At 41.0% G+C, this 7,221-nt stretch overlaps 1 pseudogene; it reads right to left on the bottom strand.

The window, feature by feature from the left end:
- The window catches only part of LOC106698055, a 25,673-nt pseudogene extending 21,321 nt beyond the window's left edge, over window positions 1–4,352 (bottom strand).
- Window positions 4,353–7,221: the final 2,869 nt, after the last annotated feature.

Below are 7,221 nucleotides of genomic sequence, written 5' to 3'. Positions count from 1 at the left end.
GGGGCAGTTGGGGGTAACCAGGCCCTCAAGGGGGGGGTGGTTGGGGAAAAACCAGGCCAGCTGGGGAGGAAAGTTGGGGGTTACCAGGCCACCCAGGGGGGTAGTTAGGGGCACCCCGGCTCGTCGGGGGGGGCAGTTGGGGGCGACCAGGCAAGCAGGGGGGGGCAGTGAGGGGTGACCAGGCCAGCAGAGGGGGGCAGTTGGGGACAACCAGGCCAGCATGCGGGCAGTAAGGGGTGATCAGGCCAGCAGGAAAAGGTGATTAGGGGTGATCAGGCTGGCGAGGGGGGCAGTTAGGGGCAATCAGGCAGGCAGGCAAGCAGGTGAGCAGTTAGGAGCCAGCGGTTCTGGATTGTGAGAGGGTGCAGGCTGGGCTAAGGGGGACCACCGCCCTATGCACGAATTTCGTGCACTGGGCCTCTAGTATTATTTATAATAGCTAAGATTTGGAAATAGCCTATGTGCCCATCAGTAGATGAATAGATAAAAAATCTGTGGTACATTTACACAATAGAATACTACTCGGCTTTAAAAAAGAAGGAAATCTTACCTTTTGCTACAGCATGAATGGACCTGGAGAGTATTATGCTAAGCAAAATAAGCTAGTCAGAGAAAGACAAGTATCACGTGATCTCATTCATATATGGAATCTAATGAACAAAATAAACTGGGTGGGTGGGTAGGAAGAGATCAAAGAACTTGTATGCATAACCCATGGACACAGACAATAGGGTGGTGAAGGCCTGGGGCAGGGGGTATGGGTGGGCTAGAAGGGGTCAATGGGGGGGGCATATGTAATACTTTCAACAATAAAGATTTAAAAGAAAAAGAATGAATGGGTATAAGGGTTACAGGTTACAGGCAATGGGGGCTGGGGCGGGATTCCATTGTTTAGGCAAAAAGGTTGTTAATCTTTCCATGATAATATGCAGTTCTTGATGAGAATGGTCCAAATTCCAAAGTTGACTCCCAGGTCCAAGGTTGACTCCCAGGTCCTAGGGATGTGCAACTCCCAGCCAGGTTGGAATGTGCTTTCTTTAATCAGAACAAAACAATCAGGTTTAACAGGGCATTATTAATATTTCTTATAACTATAGCTAGTCTCCAATATTCTATTCTGCCTCTAACATATCTTGTTAAACAGGGTAGGAATATTTTGAGCTGGTTGTGTGGTAACACAAAGCTTTTCTATTTTTCCTGATGTATTATGATTTTTCTATAAGTAAATGAAAAAGAGCCCACATACTAACCCTGACAAGCTCGGGGAGGTCTGTATGGTAGACCTCACAAACTCAGAGACCAAAAATAACCATGGAGAATGGTCTGAATATAAACATTCTTAAGTAATATCTGGTACCATGGAGGGTAGCAGATGTAGCTTCCTTAACAAAGGTCAGTTTTTACCTTAAGTGAGTCTGACTATTGTCAATTTGCATCTAAGATAACATACCTTCGAAATGCCAGAGTAATCTCCTTTGAAAGACTTCTCAAGGCACAATTTCCACATTAAAGGTGAGACCACATAGAACCTCTCATTGTTATCTTTTTCTTGCATACCATTTCTACACACTGTAAATGTTAATTATTAACTATACTGTACCCAAAAACTAAAAAATATGTCTTTTCTTTTTTACTTTTTATCCAATCCCAGAGTTGCCTCTGCTCTGTTTTCTACTGCCTCCCTAATCTATGGATTTCAGGTAACCATCCTTATTCTCCTCTTTTGATTCTAATGTATAAAATAAGCTGTAAAACTTCCATTCTGGAGCATTGTCTCAATATATTGCAATTTTGCTTCCCAGCAACTGTTGTCAGTTTGGCTCAAATAAGTTCATATAAAAATTCTCTACAAGTTTGGATGTTTCTTATATCTACACATATATGTCGTATTATGAACTTTAATATACTGCATATATGTAGTTATCACTAAACACTTAAATTGTAATGCTATGTAATGTATAAAAGTGAATTTTTAAAATATATTTTTTATTGCTTTCAGAGAGGAAGGGAGAGGGAGAGAGAGATAGAAACATGAACGATGAGAGAGAATAATTGATTTGCTGCCTCCTGCAGTTTTCACATTGGGGATTGAGCCGCAACCCAAGCATGTGCCCTGACCAAGAATCAAACCCTGACCTCCTGGTTCATAGGTCAATGATCAACCACTGAGCCACACAAGCTGGGCTAAAAATGAATTTTAAAAACATTATAGTCTTGTTAAAACATATAATTAAAATAATTGTCATAATACATTAGTAATTTATTATTTTACTTTGAGCTTTAGAAAAGCTGATGTTTATATTTAGATGTAAGTACATAGAGCTCATAGAGGGGTTGTATGGTGACTTGTATTCTTTTTCTTTCAAATTTTTATACTGTCAAAGAAAAAATTCAACTGAGTAAATTTGAACATCTAATTAACTTTATTAAGCCATTCATGAATCTGGCAGTATTCCATGTACCAACTAGAAGGGCACCCCGAGGGGTTGTACAAAATGGAAGGTTGTTATAGGGAGATGAGTGGGGCATGGGAGTTATAACAAAATAAAAGAACGGATTATATTTAGGCCAGGGCATCTCTTTGTGGCATGCAGAGAATGGCAAGTTTTTTTTCTTTTGTTTTGTTTTGTTTTTTAATCCTCACCCTAGGACAGTGATGGTGAACCTTTTGAGCTCGGCGTGTCAGCATTTTGAAAAACCCTAACTTAACTCTGGTGCCATGTCACATATAGAAATTTTTTGATATTTGCAACCATAGTAAAACAAAGACTTATATTTTTGATATTTATTTTATATACTTAAATGCCATTTAAAAAGAAAAATCAACCAAAAAAATGAGTTCGCGTATCACCTCTGACACGCGTGTCATAGGTTCACCATCACTGCCCTAGGATATGCTTTCAATGATTTTAGAGAGACAGGAAGGGACCAGGAGAGAGAGAGAGAAACATTGATGTGTGAGAGAAATATTGATTAGTTGCCTCCCACATGTGGCCTGACTGGGGATCAGACTGCAACTTGGGTATATGCCCTGACTGAGAATTGAACCCGTGACCTTTTGATGTATGGGATGACACTCTGACCAACTGAGCTACACAGGCATGGGCTGGCAAAATTTTTTATCAATCAGATTACTTTCTTTTATTTAAACAGTTATAGATATTATTACCTCTCTGTTTTACCTCTCTAAAAGTCATTATTTAAATGTCAGAAAATATATTCACATTGACATCACAACACAAAATATTGATTTTTTAAAATACTAAGGAATATTTACATTCTTAAGCTTCACTCAGAAGATTTATTTTTTATTTTTTCATTCAGAAAATTTAAATAGAAACAGTGATAGGTCTATATAATTCTAAAATATTGCCTGAGTTTTTATATGAATCAATTTATAAAATCAATTATTTAAATTATAATACATTTTATTTGTAACTAATCTTTATAACTAGAGGCCTGGTGCACGAAATTCATGCATGGGGGGGGGGGTGTCCCTCAGCCTAGCCTGCCCCCTCTCATCACAGTCTGGAAACCCTCAGGGGATGTCCTACTGACAGCTTAGGCCTGCTCCCCACAGTCTGGCCTCCCGCTGTGGGCTGATCAGGGGAAGGCACCACCCCATCACCCTGCTGCTGTCACCACTGCCAGCTGCCAAGGTGTTTTCATCAACACGGACTGCAGTCCCTTCACCACGAAAAAAATGACAGCTTTCTTTAAGCATTTTCAAGATGTCTCTTTCATAGGATATGACATTTCTTGCTTTTTTTTTTAATCCTCACCTGAGGATATTTTTCCATTGATTTTTAGAGAGCATGGAAGAGAGAGGAAAAGACAGAGAGAAACATCCATGTGAGAGGGACATTTCAATTGGTTACCTCCTGCATGAGCCCTGACCTGGGCCCCGGCCAGGGAGGAGCCTGCAACCTAGGTACATGACCTTGATCAGAATCAAACCCAGACCCGGCGGTCTACAGGCTGAGGCTCTATCCACTGAGCCAAACCGGCTAGGGCAGAATATGACATTTCTTAGCCCCTCCAGCAGTGGACCTTCATTTTTTCCTACAGGAGTGAGGTGGAAAAACCCTAGATCACCTTCTTGGATTCTTATTACCCAAGTTATCAAGAACACTGCGAGTGGCATACCAGGAGCTTAGCCAATGAGCAGTCAGAAAAGGTTTCCTCCGCAGCTCACGCACAAGGCGGGCCTGCTGGGGCCAGGCGGCCGTGGTGGCATGGACATGCCCCCCTGCCTCTCCACTCCCAGGGCTGCTGGGGCCGGGCAGCGTGGTGGCTTGGGCACATATCCCTTCTTCTTCCCTCCCAGGGCTGCTGGGGTCAGGTGGCGACATCGGCGGTTTGGGCACGGGCTGCTGGGGTCAGGTGGCGACATCGGCGGTTTGGGCACGTCCCCCCTGCCTCTCCACTCCGGGCCCACCCATCTGCGCACACAACCTCCTCCTGAGCTGTTTGTGACTGCTATGAAATCCAGGCTAATTTGCATATAACCTCTTTTTATATATATAGATTACCTCTTTTTATATATATAGATTACCTCTTTATATATATATAGATAGTTTCAAGTACCAACTTACATAATGTAAATTTAAAGTTCATACACAGAAAAATATAGTAAATTTAAACAATTACAAAAATCCACAGCTCAAGCTTGTGCTATCTGCCATGCCAGTTTGGGCTTGCTGCTGAGTTGTAAATATGAAAGTAACTGAGTGGTGACTTCAGCAGTAATGGCAGAGTAAGAACCTCTAAAAAGTCTGTCTTCCACAATAGCAATAAGAATACTATCAAAAATGGTCAAAATAAATGTTTATAGAGTGCTAGAAATTATTCAAAGTCTTGTCCATAATAGGTAAATCTATAGACAGAAAGTAGATTAGTGTTTGGTTAGAGCTGGGGTGTGGGGAAGGGAATGGGGAAGGGAATACTAATGGGTATGAGGTTTCTTTGGGGGATAAAGATAATGTAGATAAGAAATATAACAGGAAGGCTCCAGCTAGATTTACTTTTTATTTATTTATTTTTTCACTTTAAGGCTTTTATTTTTGCTTTTTAAAAAAATCTTTATTATTTAAAGTATTACATATGTCTCCTTTTCCCCCCATTCATCTCTCCCCGGCTGTTCCCATCCCCCAGCACATGCCCCCACCCCCTACTGTTTGTGTCCATAGGCCATGCCCATATGCATGCATACAAATCCTTTGGTTGCTCTCGTACCCTCCATTCCCCTGTCTTCCCTCTGAGGTTGGACTGTCTGTTACATACTTCTCTGTCTCTGGATCTATTTTTGTTCCATTAGTTTATATTGTTTATTATATTACACAAATGAGTTTGATCATGTGATATTTATCTTTCTCCAACTGGCTTATTTTGCTTAGCATAATGCTCTCCAGTTCCATCCATGCTGTTGCAAGTGGTAAGAATACCTTCTTTTTTACTGCAGCATAGTATTCCACTGTGTAGATATACCATAGTTTTCTAATCCACTCATCTGCTGATGGGCACTTAGGCTGTTTCCAAATCTTAGCTATTGTAATTTGTGCTGCTGTGAACATAGGGGTGCATATATCCTTTCTGATTGGTGTTTCTGATTTCTTGGGATACATTCCTAGAAGTGGGATTACTGGGTCAAATGGCAGTTCCATTTTTAGTTTTTTGAGGAAACTCCATACTGTTTTCCCACAGTGGCTACACCAGTCTGCATTCCCACCAACAGTGCACAAGGGTTCCTTTTTCTCCACATCCTTGCCAGCACTTGTGGTTTGTTGATTTGTTAAGGACAGCCATTCTGATAGGTGTGAGATGGTACCTCATTGTCGTTCTGATTTGCATCTCTCAGATGATTAGTGACTTTGAGCATGTTTTCAGCTAGATTTTATGGTCGAGGACTGTGGCTCTACTGGTCAAATCTTGCTATCAAGTCTCAGAACAGAATGGAGTTTTATTGCTAAATCTGGTAAAGCTTCCTTATTTAAGCTGTCTATAGTTTTTCCATGGACAATTTCCCCAATTCCCTGGGAAACTCACTCTGAGAAGTGTGCTTAACCCTCTCTCTTCTCTGAAAAATGAATAATATAGTATACAACTACATCCAAAACATGGATGACTTTCAGAAACAATTTTGAGTCGAAGAAGTCAGAGACAAAAAAGCACAACTTGTATTATTTCACTTATATAAAATACAAAAACAAACAACACCCATCTATACTGTTAGAAGCCAGAATAGTGGTTACCTTGGGGGTAGGTAGGGTTGGAAGAGAGCACAAGGATTCTATATATGGGAAGTTCTGTTTATGATTTAATTGTCAAGTTACCAGATACATTGTTGATTAGGCACAGAATACTTATGATTGTTTTGTATTTATGTTATACTTCAATAAAAGCTTAATAATAATAATAAAAAGAATAATAAACAAATACTTAAATTGTGCTTACTATGTACCAGGCACTGGTCTAAGTGATTCCATAGTCATTAATTCATACAAGTCTTTCTAGACATATCCATTGGCACCCATCCTTTTCTCTTGCCATTCTCTTTACCTGGCATGCTTCTGACCTCATCTTCACATGGCTGGCTCCTTTCTGACACTCAGCTCTAAGCCAAGTCTCAACCACACTGCTCTATTTTAATTTTTATAACTTATCATAACTTTTAGCTACTGGCATCCCAGGAGAACTGTGCAAGGGCCAGATGCAGTTGGACACATTTGGTCTGTGCTCCAAGAGAGGAAACCATGCCCCTTTACTCTTCCTTTTTATAGTGCAAGTGTGATAGCAGCTTTGTCAGAAGAACAAAAAGAGCTGGAGTTTTCTCACCAAATGACCTGAGCTTTGGTATCAATTATCCTGAGAGTTGCTGGTCATGCCAGCTTCTCAGTAGCTAAGAGTCTTGGGGAAAGTTGAGGCCATGTGCATCCACTTTCAGTGAGAGGAGAGGGATCTCATCTAGCTCATCTCCAGGCAATCCTGAGTGGATTCCTGATGTCATTCATTTCAGTGCTATTTTAGTAATTATCATACTGAATTAAAATTGGGTGTCTATGCCCTAGCCAAATTGGCTCAATGGATAGAGCATCAGCCTGCAGTCTGAATGGTCCTGGGTTCAATTCTGATCAGGGGCACATGCCTGGGTTGTGAGCACGATCCCCAGTAGGGGGTGTGCAGGAGGCAGCCGATCAATGATTCTCTCTCATCATTGATGTT

This window comes from Myotis lucifugus, unplaced genomic scaffold (genome assembly GCF_000147115.1).
Source record: "Myotis lucifugus unplaced genomic scaffold, Myoluc2.0 scaffold_2, whole genome shotgun sequence".
Classification (NCBI taxonomy): Eukaryota; Metazoa; Chordata; class Mammalia; order Chiroptera; family Vespertilionidae; genus Myotis; species Myotis lucifugus.
Note: the sequence above shows the minus strand (reverse complement) of the source record. Positions and strands in the feature narration are given on the sequence as shown.